The sequence below is a fragment of the Papaver somniferum genome, chromosome 7, assembly GCF_003573695.1.
Source record: "Papaver somniferum cultivar HN1 chromosome 7, ASM357369v1, whole genome shotgun sequence".
In the NCBI taxonomy this organism is placed as follows: Eukaryota; Viridiplantae; Streptophyta; class Magnoliopsida; order Ranunculales; family Papaveraceae; genus Papaver; species Papaver somniferum.
This window is the reverse complement of record NC_039364.1, coordinates 133,635,657-133,653,039: the sequence shown is the minus strand read 5'-3', so window position 1 is coordinate 133,653,039 and position 17,383 is coordinate 133,635,657.

Sequence of the window (17,383 nt, the reverse complement as noted above, 5' to 3'; positions counted from 1 at the left end):
TGGATTTGACTTAATTTTGATTTCCGACCTAATATGGAACTTCTATATGTTATTAGTTGATTGAAATAACTTCAATTGACATATTACTTTAACATTGCTTCTGTAATTTTAACAAAACAATGAGGTTTTTATATATAATTGATATATAATTGAGAAAATACTGATCTATATGAGTAGAAACAGTTCCAAAAGTATCTTCAAATGAACCTCAATTGAGGATAAAGGCAGTAGCTGGTTCACAGTGAATAAATGACTCTGAGAGTTCAAACAACACAAAGTTACATGTCATTTTATTTGTTTAGCTTGCTAGATTCATTGGTTTTGTTTTTATGATTTGATATGTTTGTGCATATAAGAATAAATGACGTTTGGAATGATCATAGGAATGGTATGAATTTGGTTTTTATCTTCTCTTGTATGTTATTGAAAGAAGCTATGATCAATCTCATTTGGACTTCAAACTATTTTACCTGTACAATGTTGCAACTAATTCTTTCTTCTTACAATATGTCAGGGACGTTACTCTCTTTGCTTTCACAATAGAAAAATTCAAGACCATAATGAAGGCATAGACAAGCAAGAGAAACTCTGTGATTCTGGCGTCTGTCACTAAAGAAAAAGTTACAGTTGCAGGACATCAACTCTCAGATTCAAAAAGACATGTAGGTGGTTTGACTGTGAAGTAAAAAAATTGATAGGTGAAGTAATGGTGATCTTTAACTTGTCTTATCTCTTATTTGCAGATAAAAGTTCACTAGCATCAGTAAATTTAAGAGGAAACACCTGGAAACAAGATTCCTTGGTAACCACAATTCTACTGAAATGCCCATATTGTTGCGTACCTTCTAGTTACACAATATAAGTAGATGTGTAACTTCTAGTTACATAGACTATATAGATGTATAATTTCTAGTTACACATGCTAATTAGATGTGTAACTTTTACTTACACATACTGTTTGAATGTGTAACTTCTGGTTACATAGATTTTACTTACATATAGTAATGGTTGTTACTACTAATAATTTTTGTGTAAAATTATTCTGTTACATTGTTAACCAGTGAGTTGTGTATTTTTTCACATAATCATTTAAATCACTCTCAGACGATAGTTATAACCTCCTTGTTCGATTTTTTACTTGAAAATGTTGCATTCTTTCCATTAAGGTTGCATTCTTTTCATTCTGGTTCGATTTTAGTTTGCTCGTCTTGAGTCTTGGCCTACAAATATGCAGTTTGATTAAATAATTTGTGGTGGTGTTGATGGTGGAGGTGCAAGTTTTGGAGGAGGATGAGGAGGTAGTGGTGGTGGTGGTTGTGGATCAGGTTTTGAGGATAATTTGGATTTGGAGTTAGTGGTGGTGTTTTGGTATGAAGCTGGGAAGTTTGGTATGGATGTTGGAGCTGTACTGGACACTGTAAGTTGGATCTACTTTACATTATGCTTGTCTTAGCTTTTTTTTTTATATGTTGGTAGTCATGATCTTGATAGAGCATGTGTGAACAATCGTAAGTTGATACTGGTTCTTCAGGTCGAGTATATGTTGGTTTCAAATGGTATTTTGTTGGTTTTTATCTGGTACTGAAAGGAAATCAAGGTAGTGAAAAAGACCAAACAAGAGCTTGATTCACTTTGTTGGCGAAAGGGACGTTTTTAGATTCCTTCCAGTGCTACATTAGAGTCTAAATCTAATTTACTTAGTTGGACCATAAAATACATCTATTGTTGTTTGACTTGGAGGCTTGAACTCAGAGGTGGGTAGTAACACTGAAAAGTCTTTCGAGATCAATATTACCATATTCTTTCTAAAATAAAAGTCCATTCAGTTTACTAGGAAATATATCTCGATGCACATCGTGTTTTAAATATGTTAGCCAGCTATAAGCTCAACTTCTATCTACTATGAGAAGGACATTATGTGATTTCTATAACCATATCCTTGCTTATCAGTTTGCAGCAATGTGTACTCTACATGACAGTTTGCACGTTTAACTAGCATTGATAGAGTATGGATGTGTAACTAGTAGTTACACATGCTAATTAAGTGTGTAACTTCTAGGTACACAAGCTAAATGGATGTGTATCTACTAGTTACATATGCTAATTAGATATGTAACTTATAGTTACACATGCTAATTTGATGCGATATGCATATGCAGTTCTTAGAGGTATACTTGCTGATCTAATTGAAACTTGTCTGCTAATATATTGGTTTTGTGTTGTTTTGTGCAGGAAAACACATTAGGAAGTTGGTTAAAGATGGATTTATCAGTTGCAAACCAACCCAGATTCACTCTCGATCTCATGCACGAAGAATGACAAAATCCATGCGTTAGTTTAGGCCTTCATAAGAACAATTGGATTGCTGCAAAAATGTCTGAGAACCTTTCAGACTATTGGTAAATCGCTTACTCTTAATCTTTTCTAGTATGTATTCCTATGGAAGTAATTTCTCAATAATTATAACCCTTTCTGGATCAATTGATGTCTATGCAGGTCTCAATGTGGTTTGCGCGCACTGACACGACACTCTAGCAGTTTATGCCTGGATAGATAAGGATGTTGGCTACTGTCAAGGTGAGCAGTGATGTTCCTTTTCTCATGGATGATATCGTTGACTATGTCAAGTAATTACAACTTCAAATTAAGGTACTTGTCCCTCTTATATTCATGTGTTTCATTTGGACATGGATAAATTGTGCAAAAAATGACGCAATAGTAGCATCTCATCCCATATACATATAAACTGCTGAGTGCACATCTCATATTCCTATTTCACCAAGTCTAGACACTGCTTGTATTTAGACTTAAAAATGAGTTTTCACATTTTTGTACATGCTATCTTGCTCTTTTTTTTTATTTACTTTTCCTTGTATTGGACTAGACTACTTTTTCTCTTAGTTTCATTCGGTTAGATGCTTCTTAGTAGACCTTTTAGATGTTTCCTAGTAGACCTTTTGATATAAATAAGTAATATGGATGTGTAATTCCTACCTACACATGCGTATCACATGTGTAACTCCTAGTTACACTAGTCATATGTATGTGTAACTTCTAATTGCACTGGATATATGCATATGTAACTCCTGATTACACATGCTAGTGAACCTATATAATTTGTAGATATCACTAGAACTTGTTTATCTGGCTCTGGGGTATGGCGTGGCGTCATTTTTACATAAGTCCAGATGCAAATGCATTTGTAGATTCTAATTAATATATTAGACAATTCAATTTGATTGTTTTGCATTTTATATCGTTCGTGTTTGTCATTCTTGCAGAATTGGCTTGTTGGATAGTCACAGGGGAAATACAAGCATCAAGAATTAGAAGTTTGTACTTGAAAACTATACTAAGTCAAGATATTGCTTTCTTTGATAACGAAACAAATGCAAGAGAAGTTGTTGGGAGAATGTCAGGTGATACTATTCTCATTCAAAATGCAATTGGCGAAAATGTGGGAACATTTGTTCAACTTCTAGTGACATTCGTAGGAGGTTTTATGGTTTAATTTTACAAATTATATGTGTAACCAATTAGTATGGTTGATAAACAGAGAAATTATTGTAAATGAATTGGTTTTGTTTGTATTTTCTGATTCTCTTTTTTATTACTCCACTACCTCTGCCATCACCCTCTTAACAACCAATGAAACAACCTCCACCTCCATTCTTCACCAATCCTCCACCTAACTTATCTGAACAAGGAAAATGTTCTATATCCCCACACTCTAACTCACTAAAAAGCATCCATGAAAAGTTGTGTAGAGACAAACCTACACAGAGTATATAAGCTTCTTCGTCTTCTGCAACACATGAAGCAGAAAATAAAAAAATCGATGAAGAATGTGACTCAACTACTGCTTATTCCTTCATCTCAGCTAAATCCTCTTTGTTTTCTGATACTTCTTATTTAAAGAGTTCCTCAACAGAACATCAACCCCCTTTACAAAAGTATCCGCCCCATCATCACCAGATCAAAGAAGAAAATCCAAACACACATTCTCCACAATCATCTTCACCTCCTTTTATTCAGAAACCAAAAAAACTACCTTTTCACTCAAAGAAAAAAGACCTAGACACCCCTGTTTTTCATTTGACTGAGAGAATGCAGAACTTATTGAAACAACACAATGAACAATGTGTAGCTATCAAATTCCTATGTGGAAACGTCGATTTTGGAACCCTGAAACAAGCCATCTCCAAAATATGATACCCTATTCAGATTCATAATATGGAAACTAGTTCCACTCACCAGGTTTTCCAGGTATCCATGATGCACCAAGAAGACAAGATACGAATATTAGAAAATCAACCTTGGATAGCAGGAAACTTTGTAGTTATGGCAGAAGTTTGGAGCCTTTTCTCTCTGCACCCCGAAAGCTGTTTCAAGTTTCAGCCTTTTGGCTACAACTACTCAACCTCCCTCACTATTTACATGATGATAAAACAATTCGTGTACTGATAGAAAGATCAGAGACCGGAACAGTGCTGCAAGTTGATCTCAGTAGATCCCCACCGAGAGCCTATGTCATGATGGATTTGGAGAAACCATTCATGCCGGGTGTTCTACTGAATATTTCCAAAGTGGTATGGGCCCAATATGCTTATGAAAGTATTCCTCTAATTTGTTTTCCGTGTGGCTTTCCAGGGCATGCTTTCAAAGACTGCACAAATTTTGTTGATGTGGAACATGCTTTGAGAAGCTCCAAGTTTTCCTATTGCCCATATGGAAGACTGAACACCAGAATCAAAGCATCATTTACCAATATCCAAAGATTAGAACACATGCAAGCAGCCAAACCACAAAATTTCTGCATAGGCGAATCTTCATCAATCACCCCCCTAGGCCACAAAGAACAAACACCTGGAACAAAAACCAGCTTCATTTTCCAACGGAAAACCCCAGATACATGTTCGGCCAACTGTTAGGGTTAACAAGTCCAAAGTAAACTCGGTGTCGAGTCATTTAGCGGAGGAGATGATCCAGCAACGGCTTTTTTGGAACTCAGTCAAAAAACCGACCACCTCTGACAATGCAACTTCCACAAGCTAGCAACAACAACTGTTATTCCAAAAGAATAAAGAATGTTACTATGATAAAGTTGAACATAAAGGAGATGTACTTACCAGGGATGTCGAACCAAATAAGCAAGACATGGGCCCTCAACTTCCCACGTCATCTGTGCCACCTAAGAGTATAACTAGGCTAACCACACAGGTGGCAAAACACTTCAGCATAAGGTCCATGGACTCTTTCAAACTGTAGAAAGGTAAGGAAAAGGCCCATCATGAAGAACAACCCACAAAGGCCTCGGACTCTCCTATCCAACAGTCAAAACCGGCTGTGAACCTGAACCCAAGTTCAAAGGCAAAACCCGGTGTTGCTAGACTGCGTGCTTTCTTTACACCTGATTACACGAAGAATTTGTTGAATTTTTTGCAGCTAAAAGATGCAAAAGTTACTTTGCTGGTACATAATGTTGATGGCAAACCAGAAGTGATTGTCACACAGAACGCAAAGCCAGATGAACGACACTACTCTCTCAAGCCGTTGAACACATACAAAAGAAGATCTTTCAAAGTACCTCAAAAGTTACCAACTCATCTGGAACTTCCAAATACACCAGAATTCGCAGCTCAACCACCACCTGCCAAAGTGAGAAAGTATATGTCTATAGCTGAACTTCAATATCAGACTGAAAAAATTGGAGCCAGCTACATTTGAAATCCCAACGACAAGATGCCGGAAGCAAAGATCAGTAAGAACTACCAAACAGGCTACCATATCAGCAACAACACCAGCAACGACATCAACTAAGGCATGCCTTCGAGCCCCTCAAGCACACTCAGCAGCTGCTGCTTCCACCAGCAACAACTCAAACACCCGAAAAACCAAACCAGCTTGGCACATTTCCCTGAATGAAGAGATTTGTGCAATAACTGATAACAACAAAGAGCGAGCTGTTGGAGAAGGCCAACATTCGCAGGCCGAATGAGTTACTTAGTTTAGAACTGCCAGGGTGCAAACCCCCTGACAGTTTCAAAATTGCGCGAGTACACGTGCAAGTTTAAGCTAGACTTACTTTTTCTTTCGGAAACTTTTTCTAGTGATAGTTATATGTTTGTGCTTAAAAATACCATAGGATTTCCAAATGCTTTTTCAATTCCTTGTCATGGACATAGAGGTGTCCTCTGATGTGGACATCCCACCTCGATGTCTCTGTGTTAGTAGCTAATCAAAATTTGGTTCATGTGTACATTCTCCCTTTACAATCTCATCCGCAACCTTGGTTTTTCACTGGAATTTATGGACCTCCCCAACCGGCTGCAAGGTGGGACTTATGGCAGGATTTCAACAATATCATCACAACACCAACTATACCATGGTTCCTGATAGGTGACTTTAATGAAGTGATAACACAAGATGAAAATAAAGGAGGTCGACCAATCACAAATACCCAGGCCAAACATTTCAACCACCTCATCAACACAAATGGCGTCATTGATTTGGGATACCAGGGAGACCCATATACATGGTCGAACCGACAAACAGATAACAACTTCATCATGGAACGGCTGGACAGAGGATTGGCAACACAACAATGGGTGGATCTACACCCGCTTGCATTGGTGCGCCACTTGCCACGAATAGGATCTGATCACGCACCTCTTTTACTGCAAGAAAAAACTATGACAAGAATCTCAGGAAGAAACTTCCACATAGAAAATTTATGGTTCTTACACCCCCAAATGAAAGATATTATCATAAACGCGTGGCATAAATTTGGTGCAGAGGATCTGACATGTAATCTGCAAATCAAAATGGCAAACATAGCTAAGGAGCTCCAAGATTGGAACAAGCAAACGTTTGGCCACATACCAACTTTATTAAAGGAGGCTGAATTCCAGATTCAATTGGCACAAACAAAATATGCTAAAACAACTGGTGTTGAGCTAATTTTTTGGTTGCAACACGAGAAAGAGACACGTAACTCGCATTTGATGCTACAACACTGCCATGACACATACTGGAAACAACGTTCGAGAATAAAATGGTTGACATATGGGGATTTAAACACTACTTTTTTCCACACTAAGGCGACCATCGACAGAAGAATAAATCATATTCATCAACTAAAGATGGAGAACGGCGTATGGGTAGACAACCAAAGAGCGATAACAAATATGTTGGTTAAACATTTTGAGAACCAATACAAGGCTCCACCAACCACAATTGATATGGAGATTTTCAATTGGATGCAACCGCGACTGTCGGACAACCAATACATAGACCTCACCAGATACCCATCAGCGGATGAAATTCATAAAGCTTTACTGAGTATTGGCTCAGAAAAAGCACCGGGGCCCGATGGATATACAAGTAAGTTTTTTAAAGTATATTGGGAAACCACAAGTACACAAATTATTGATCTAGTTTTGAACTTCTTCCAGAATATCGAACTAGACAAAACCTTTAACCATACCAATATCACTTTAATACCAAAGTCAAATAATCCCACCAAACCAAATCATTTCCGGTCAATTGGATTATGTAATGTAGTCTACAAGATAATATCTAAGCTTTTGGTAGATAGACTAAGGCCAATTTTGCAACGGAGCATCAGTCCTTATCAGAGCGCCTTCTTACCCAACCGAGCAATACATGACAACATAACCATTGCCACGGAAATATTCCACCACATCAGAACCACTCCACCAACCCAAAAACCAAAAATTGCATTGAAACTGGACATCCAAAAGGCTTATGACAGTATTGATTGGGTTTTTGTCAGACAAACACTTGTATCTCTAGGATTCCCTAACAAACATAGAATATGTTATGGTATGTATATCATCAGTTTCATATGCAGTGAAAGTTAATGGCATACCACATGGAGACATTCAACCGCAAAGATGATTGAGACAGTGAGATCCACTCTCCCCGTATATTTTCATCCTCTGTGCTGAGATTTTATCTTCCAATTTGGCAAGACTAGAATCCCAAGGTAAACTAAAAGGCTTAAAAATCTCAAGGCAGGCGCCTCCAATTTTGCATCTGATGTATGCTGATGATCTCCTTGTATCCTTGTCAGCGGATCAAGTGACTTGCAACCACTTAAATGCGGTTTTGAACTCCTGCTCCAACTCAGCTGGTCAGAAAATCAGCACCCAAAAGTCGACCATCATTCACCACCCAAAAACAACAACACAACAGCAGGAATGGTTATCCAACACCTTCAATATTAAAACCACTGACAATCCACCAAAATACTCGGGAGTGTGTTTTAAGCAAGGTAGGAACTCAGCACAACTCCATACTCAACTAATCCAAAGGCCGGAAGGAAAAGCGAAAGGATGGATGTCCATGTGCCTCAACCAAGCTGGTAGAAGGTTACCCATCAACACATCCCTAATGCCGACGGCAAACCACATCATGCATTCCCAGCTACTTCCAATTCATGTTCACCAAAAAATCAACAGGATTGCAAGGAATTTATTTTGGGGTCATGGCAATGACACAAGAAAATTACGTACATTCAGATGGGATAAAGCTAACACTCCAGTTGCGAATGGTGGATTAGGCATACGGGAGGCGAAGAAACACAACTATGATCTGCTAGGGAAGAGAGTCTGGCAACTCCATACCACACCAACAACGCTGTGCAATGCCTTATACACATCTAAATATCTCCCCAACAGGGTCGTCTTCCCGACTATAGCCAGCACGGCATGGAAAAACATCTACAAAGTGGCAGTTTTTTATAGGAAAATTACTCTATGCAAATTGGGATGGAAGAACTACAATAATCAACGATAGATGGATACCAGGACAACGGAATCCCCCTGCTACAGGCAATGCATGAAATAATTGGGTTAGTACACTTATTGAGCCTCATGCCTTCCATTGGAATGTCAATTTACTCATGCAATTTTTTCCACCAATCATTGCTAACTCGATTAGAAGCATACACATACCCAATCCACCGATTCCAGATGAACCGGTTTGGCCACATTCAGAATCAGGGCACTACACTGTCAAAAGTGGCTATGCCATTTTACTCAGCACCCAAAACTCAAACATTGATCCAACTCTGGTTGATCAGTGCAAGAAAATCTGGAAAGCAGACTACCCACTAAAAATTAAACTCTTCATCTGGAAAGTGGGACACAATGCTATTCCAATCTTCGAAACACTCCATGCTCGAAACATCACAAACACCAATTTGTGCCCAATCTGCAACACCGCCACAGAATCAACCCAACATTGTTTGTTTGAATGCCATAGGGCGAAAAAAAACCTGGAAAATTATGTGCCAGCATTTGAGAAATGGTAATGGACATAACCCCTACAATAATCATTAATTACCACCACACCCGGTTCCAATGGTCATAAGCAACATAAACAACAACCAACAACATGGCAACATAAATCAACAAAACAGTGCAAGGAATTCGCGTTATACTATGAACGGTAACGAACTTCAGGCACCATTTTTTTTGCAGATTTCGTACAACTAGCAGAACAAAACAAGGAATTCACACTATGTTGTCATACAAGTTGGATGATCTGGCTAGCAAGGAATGAAACTGTCTATAAGAGAAAACACCTGATGGCACAACAAATTTTCCAAATAGCTTTGGTGCTGGATCAAGAATAAAAATGGTCACACAAGCACAACTTTCACACCCAAGGCCAAAATCAGAACCACCAAAGAGGACAACACAACCCAAATAACAGTACAACAATTTAGGTAAAATGGAATGCACCGCCAACAAATTGGATAAAAATAAACACAGATGGTGAGATGCCAACCAGGTGGAGGACCGGAAATGGCGGGTGCAGGATGGATTTGCAGGAACTCACAGGGCTCAACAATCATGGCAATGACGCCACCAATCGGAAGTACACCGACAATAGTGGCAGAGACATGGGCAATGCTATTGGCAGTTAAAACAACAGTCAGTAAAAGTTGGAATCACATCCAATTTGAGACGGACTCAACCGCTTTAGAAAGATTAATCAAGCATGGCAACACACAATCTCCGTGGATCATTCGAAAAATGATTAAGGAAATCAACCAACATCTGGAGCAGATACCCGACTACACAATCACACACATATATAGGGAGTCGAATTAAGCGACAGATGGATTGGCCAACTATGCAATTGAAAAAAAACTACAAATAGGAGGTATCACAAACACTTTCATTTGGTACAATTCATGCCCAACCTTCCTAAATGTAACTGTACTGAATGATTCACCGGGGCAACTGTATCCCATAGAAGTTCCTTGTTAATAATAATAAAAGTTACTTCTCTCAAAAAAAATGTGCATTTTTGATGTGTAACTGCTGAGTACACATCCATATGCATGTGTAACTTCTCATTACACATGTCATATGGATGTGTAACCTTTGGATACAAATATTATATGGATATGTAACTTCTGGATTTCTGCGTACACAAGTGTAACTTTGCATTACACATGCCATATGCATGTGTAACTTCTGTATACGCATCCATATGTTGGTGGTGGTGGCGACGGTGGGTGGCGACGATGGTTGTCAGTGGCGGTGGGCGGCAGTGGTGGTCGGAGGTAGTTGGTGGCGGCGGTGGCTGTCGGAGGTGGTTGTGGTGGTTGGTGGTCGTTGGAGGTGGTGGTGGTGGTTGTCGTAGGTGGTGGTTGGTGGTGGTGGTGATCGTCGGAGGTGGTGACATCATGTTTACTCTATTTTAATAATTTTGGACTTAAATTTTTAAATTTTATTTTATTTGGGGCTTGACAACATATATATATATATATATATATATATATATATATATATATATATATATATAAAAGGATGTGAATGTCTTTTAATAACTCTGAGTCTAGATTTAAACTTCTTTTAATTAATAGTCTCGTATTATGGGTAACCCATGGATGGAGCCTTAGCCTAAAAATCCTAGTTTAATTGGGGGCCATAACTTCCAATTGGGGGCCATGGAATTTTGTTTGATCCCCAAAATTTTCAGGGGTGTAAATATCGCAATATGAATATACTATTTTACCCTTCACTAATTGAAAATCAGTTTCACTAATTAACTATCCTAATTAAGGCCCCTAATCTATATACCCTAATTAAATCAAAGAGAAAATCAGTTTCTCTTTTATCTTCATCTTCCTCTCCTCCCTTTCTCTTCTCCACCTCCACCATTAACGACTCCACCTCCACCGAGGAAAATTCTTCGAACCGATTCATCGTGTAATCGTCGATGATAAAACTTTAATCGACGATTAACTTCTTCTACAAATATGGCTAAAACAAAGCAAACCGCTCGCAAAGCACTCAAATTCCTAATCTTGTAGATGCGGTGAATGCAAAGGTGTACGTGCGAAGAGCTCCTGAAGCAAGCAAATCGAAACCCAAAAAGGGAATGGCTCCAATTAGAGGGTACGTGAACTTAAACCCACCTCTTATTCGATGTTTTGGTTGTTTTTTGATTGTGTAATCGAGATTGGTAACTGAAAAATAGAAGTTACAGAGTGAGAGTCGTTAGCATCGAAGAAATAATACCCTAACGACTCTTACATTGCATGCTTTTTCTATGAAAAATCGTTAACCTGTTAGTGTAAATATGACGACCCTTGTTATGCTACTTCGACCTTTTGTGCCCTAGAATAGAGTCGTCGCCATATTAGGTTTAAGATGACGACTGTAGTTTGACGACCCCAAATTAGTGCGTAACGACTCTGGGTTGAACTTGAACTGCCTTCTGTTGGAGAAAACGATAGAGTCGTCAGTAGTATATAATCCCTAGACTAGAGTCGTTAGTAATCTATAATCCCTAGAGTCTTCATCTCTTTTAAAGGGTCGGCAGTTACTTGTTTGACAACCCAAGTTTAATCTTTAACGGCCCTTTAAGGACCAAAATCATCCTCAGTGTCCAATTTTTTCAAAGAGTCGTTACCTTATAAATTACAGTCGTTACTTTGTAATGAAGAGTCGTTATTTTGTTAGAGCATATCATTGACGACTCTTTAAATGATAGAGATAAAGTTGATGTCTTATAAATTTTTTTTCGTGTTTGGAATGTAGTGACAAGAAAACGAAAGACAAGGTTGAAATCACGATAACTCCTCCTTCGAAACCTCCCCGCAACGATAAATACTTACTTGCCGGTCCATTGCGCGGAAGAAGGCCGAGTGAGGTATCATTTTCTATCACCGAACCAAGAGACAAAGGTAATGAGTTGTCTGATTCGTCAGAATCAGACACTCCTGTTGTTTCAGCTAACACTAGTGCTGAAGAAGAAGATGAACAAGAAGAAGAGCAAGTAGAGGAGGAACAGGGTGTAGAACATGAGATACAAGAAGAAGAGATTCAAGAAGAAGAATAGGAACTAGAAGAAGAGCAATAAGAGGAGTAAGAGGGTGAAGGTAATGGTAGTGGTGATGATGAGGATGATGGTAATGAGGAGGAACAACATAAAGGTAATAATGGCGGTGATGATAATGATGATGGGGAGGAAGAGAATGAAGGTAATGATGATGAAAAGGATTAAGGTGGTGATGATGGTAAAACCACTGTTGAGGATGAGGAAGAGAATGCAAAGGCGAAAAAGTCGGTAAAGAGGGTTAAGAAGGATGGAACAGATATTGCACCCAGTGCGAGACACGTTCCCGCTACTCATTTGATGTTGCCTCCTCTTCGAGGTGGTAAATTTAGAGGAGAACCTAGAGATGGGGGCAAAGTTCTATTTGGATATCCTGGATCGTGGGCTCATTGCATTAATGAGACAATCGTAAGAATCCCAAATTTGCTTGTTATTTGATTAGTTGGTGTTAACTTGTTTATGTTTTGTTTTTTAAATACGTGTTTGTTTATGTTTTGTAGGATCATAAGGATGCCGCACGTCTTTTCCGGCACCAATCTTCTTTCAAGAAAATGGAGTTGTGGCCGCTAGAAGGTGAATGTGCAAGAGTTAGAGATTTGGCTGAAAACTCAGGTTTGTACAATGCCGTCTGGAACTCTGTGATTGCGTATGACAAGGTCGCAGTATCTAGTTTCTGTGAAAGGTATCACGCTGAAGTCGACACATTCCAACTTCTTTTTGGTGAGATGGCGATAACTCCTGATGACGCAGATTAGATATTAGGGTTGCAGGTCGAAGGAAAATCAACCAGTGAGAAGTTCAAGAGAAGGCCTAGTGGGGAAGACATCTATACATGGACCAAGAACTTGTTTGGCTGGGATTCCGAGAAGACTAATGGGATTTTCGAGAAGGGACCTAAGTACCCGAAGAAATAGTTCAAACTTGTAGATATTAGGAACATGTTTTCTGGGACAGAAAAGAAGGAAAAGGAAGGAGGTCTCTCTGATATGGAATGTCGCTATGCGACGGCTGGGTATTTGTTGTATGTCCTTGCGTCGGTTATATTTCCTGACAGCAAAGGTAACCGGGTGAGCGCCAACCTTCTTCAACTTTTGGATCCCTTGGAAGATGTGAGCAAGTACTCTTGGGGGACTGCCATAATTGCACACCTGAATGGTCAGCTTTCTCAGGGATCTCGCAAACTAACTTCTCAAATTAATGGGAATTTGGCTCTAATCCAGGTATTTGGACTGATGAAAGTTTTCTTATTTTTGTACATTTTAAAAATTGAATTATTTATGTTTATTTCATTGGTTGCTATAGGTGTGGATTTATGATCATTTCCCATCACTGATCAAAGATAATGAAGATGTGGAACTCAACCCACAATGGAGAAAAGGCAGTCCAACGGGAACCAAATACTTGTTCACTGGTTCTCAAGATAGGGAACAAACTGATGCGTTGATACAAATGCGTCAAAAACTTGACAACATCACGGCTAAAGAGGTAGTCTTCAATCCGTACAAGAATAATAGAGTTGGCGCAATGGAAGATGTCGTGTATTACCATGTCCCTTTGTTTCACCCTAACGGTTTTTCAATGTACAATCCGATAAGAATCATGCGTCAACTTGGTTTTATTCAAGATTCACCCGATGAGGATTATGTACCTCCGTTCAAGCACAAGTTGGAAAAGTGCGAGGTTGACGAAGCGGGTATAAAGGTGGCTTATGAACCTGAAGTTGATGTCAAGAATTGGAATGATAGACACTCTAGGCTTGTAGACATCTCATGGTGGGTGCATCCGGATGAAGGTCATGAGGCAACACCGGATTACGTCGAATGGTATGAAGGCTTCTCCCATGGTAGGGTGATATGGGTAGATCCGACTCCGGGTAGGAGGACCAACAGAGCATCCACCTCTTCTTCTTCTCAAGTCGACAGTAGAGATGCTACTTCCATTCTGACACTAGTGGTGAGTATTTAATTTTCTAATTGTGTTATTCATCTACATATAAGAGAGTTAATGTGAAATTGTTTTTGAATGCATATAGAGGGAGCGAATGAAGCTTCTTGTCAAGGCTTTTTGTTGCTCGGCTGACAAAGGGGAAGTGATGGATCCTTCGAAGCAACGTCGGTACACAGATTACTGCACGCACATTGAAAATCCCAATGCAAAGAAGATGTTCAAGGAGCTGGCTAAGGAAGGTAAGAGGAGCCGGAAATCACGTAGCCAAAGAGCACAAAAAGTTGATGAGAATGGCCAAAGTAGCCAACATCATGATGAACATACCTCAGAGGTACAAGAAATTACTAGAGAAGATGCTGGTTCCCCAGAGGGTGCTCCTCCTAAGAAAAGCCGGAGAGTTAGCAGGTCAGGGAGGCAGTAAGGTGGTGGTCGAGGTCGAGATGGTCGACTTCAACTTATGCTAATTTTACTTTATGAATTGAACTTAAGTGTGTGTTGAAACAACTTATGTGTTTGGTTTGGAGTCTTTGTTTCGAGTACTTTTATGTTTGGTAACTCTTGTGTTTGTTGCAAATACTATGTTTTCAAGTATGCTCGTTAGAACCATGTAGTACTCCAATGCAGACAACATTTCCCTTCCTCATACCAAGGGTCGTCATCTTCGTTTCATAGTACTTTGACGACCCTAATTGTATTTACCACTTCAACACACAGAGTCGTTAATATCTTCAAATAGAGATCTAACGACCATTTTTCCCAAAACATCTAGGAGATGGAAAGAATATTTCTGGATAGAGTCGTCAGTGTTTATAATGAAATCAATGACGACCCTTGGTTAACAAAATATATCCAGGAGGTTTGAATTTATTTGGCTAGAGTCGTTAGATTTTTCATGTCAATGACGACTGTTTGTTGGATTTAGGAGTCGTTACTCTGCTATGGATACCTGTGACGACTCTCATTTTGAAACTAGAAAGGATTCTGATTTCATTAGGAAAATAACATTACATCTATCTCGTATTGCATAAGAGTTAACATGGGTATTCTTGAAGTTGATGCATCAAATGGTTGTCAACGTTGTATATTCTTTATGGTGCGCGTATTTCCCTTAATTCCGCTTATGGTCACCATTCCGCTAGTTTGGCTTTTCTGGGTACCGACCACATGCTCTGCAACATCCATGTCTTCCATTCGTTTCACTTTGGGTCAAATCATCCTTTTTTGGTCGACCCTTTGCCTTGGGGAGGATAGACTTCTCATACTCTGTATATTCCGCCTGGACATAATCATGACGTGACGGGTCACTTTTGCAACTCTTGGTCGCCCTTCACGGTTTCTCTAAATGATTTTTTTGTTGTTGGTCTGCCCGGTGGTTTTTGTTTGATTGGCTCTTCTTCTACTCCCAAGCTCTTACGGGCAGCCGGACACAGATTAGAAACCAATATATGTCTTCCTGCACAATGCGCTTTTTGATATTTCTCACTGATATACTTGCCAATCTCAAGGTCTCCAAATTGTTCATCAGCGGCTCCTGTGGGATTAGGGGTGAATGAAAGTTGCTTCCAAAAAGGATCGATATCTTCAATAGGAATGAGCGACTTGTAACCACCAAGCTTATGTCTACACGGGAGGCCAAGCGACGTCTCAGTTGTACAATTACAGTTCATCACTTTTCCACTTGAAGCTTTCGCTCGAAATCTGTGAAATTCAACCATCATATGCTTTATTGCCCACCATGACACTTGGTGCGAAACCCCGCGTAGCAATTGTTTGTCTTCCAGGTATTGCTTCAAAAAACGGTCCTTATTATACTCCATCTGAGTCACTATCTTGCTAAGATCATCCTGGGCGTGCTCATGAATAACTTCCTGTACAGTAACTACCCCACCAGTGTTTTCTCGAAGAATTTTATTCAAACGTCCATGGGACTGCTCTGCGATACTGGTGGTCTCATTTTGGTAGTGTTTGTACTTATTGGTCCATGCATAAACAAACTTCTCCTTCCAAGGATTCAACCAGGTATCTTGGCAATAGTCGACCACCTTCTTATAATCCGTACTACAAACATCGATGAACTTTTGCAAATTTGCATAGTACTTTACTTCGGTCTTCGAATGGGCCAAAAGGTCCCAATCTTTGCAGAAATCCTCCCATACATCCCCCTCTTCATCAAATTTTTCCTTGGCTTTCTTTTTCTCTTCCGCTATCTTTTTTTTTGAAAGTTTACTAAGACGCTCGTCTTCCTCCTTGGAACGTTGATTACCCTTTGCAGGTTTGATCTTTTGGATTTGATTCTTGCAATTATTAAAAAGATTCTTTTGGATGTGCCACGTACAAAGAAAATGTTGAGCAAGGGGAAAAACTTGACGAACGGCACTCATGACTGCAAAATCCCTATCCGTAAATATAACCTGCGGTGTCTCTTCGCCACGGTAAATCAACCTAACTTGTTCCAAAGCCCAAACATAGTCTTCTATTTCTTCCTTTTCCATAAAGCACCATGCCACGGTGAATGATTGCTTATCCGAAGTACGACTAGCCACGTTCAATAACGACATGTTATACTTGTTGGTTTTATAGGTGCAATCTATGAACAAGACCTGGTAAAAGCACTGTGCCAAATCCATCATCCTAGGATGGGAAAGAAAAATATGAGTCACTTTGTCGCCCGGACCGACCCTTGTTTGCATGGCATAGTTATGTTTTTCTGCCAACCACTCTGATTGTTGCATAATTAATCTACCATCCCATTCAGTTCTCTTGATCGTTGCTTTGCCAGCGTATATTGTGGAAAGAATAGACAAGTTTGACTTATCTTCCGCCTTTATTGCATTTAGAATCTTAAGGGGCCTACATCGCTTCATCTGCCGAACCTTTTCCATTTGATGTGGTTTCAATCGGGCATATGCTGGGTGCCTTAAAAGAGTACTAGGTGGAAGATGGTTGTGACGACCATCCGGAATACTATACATCCACCATAGTAGAGTTTCGGGATGCCTTTTGAAAACAATCCTGAAGGGGCATTTTATCTTCTTCAACGAAGTTTTGTAGACCC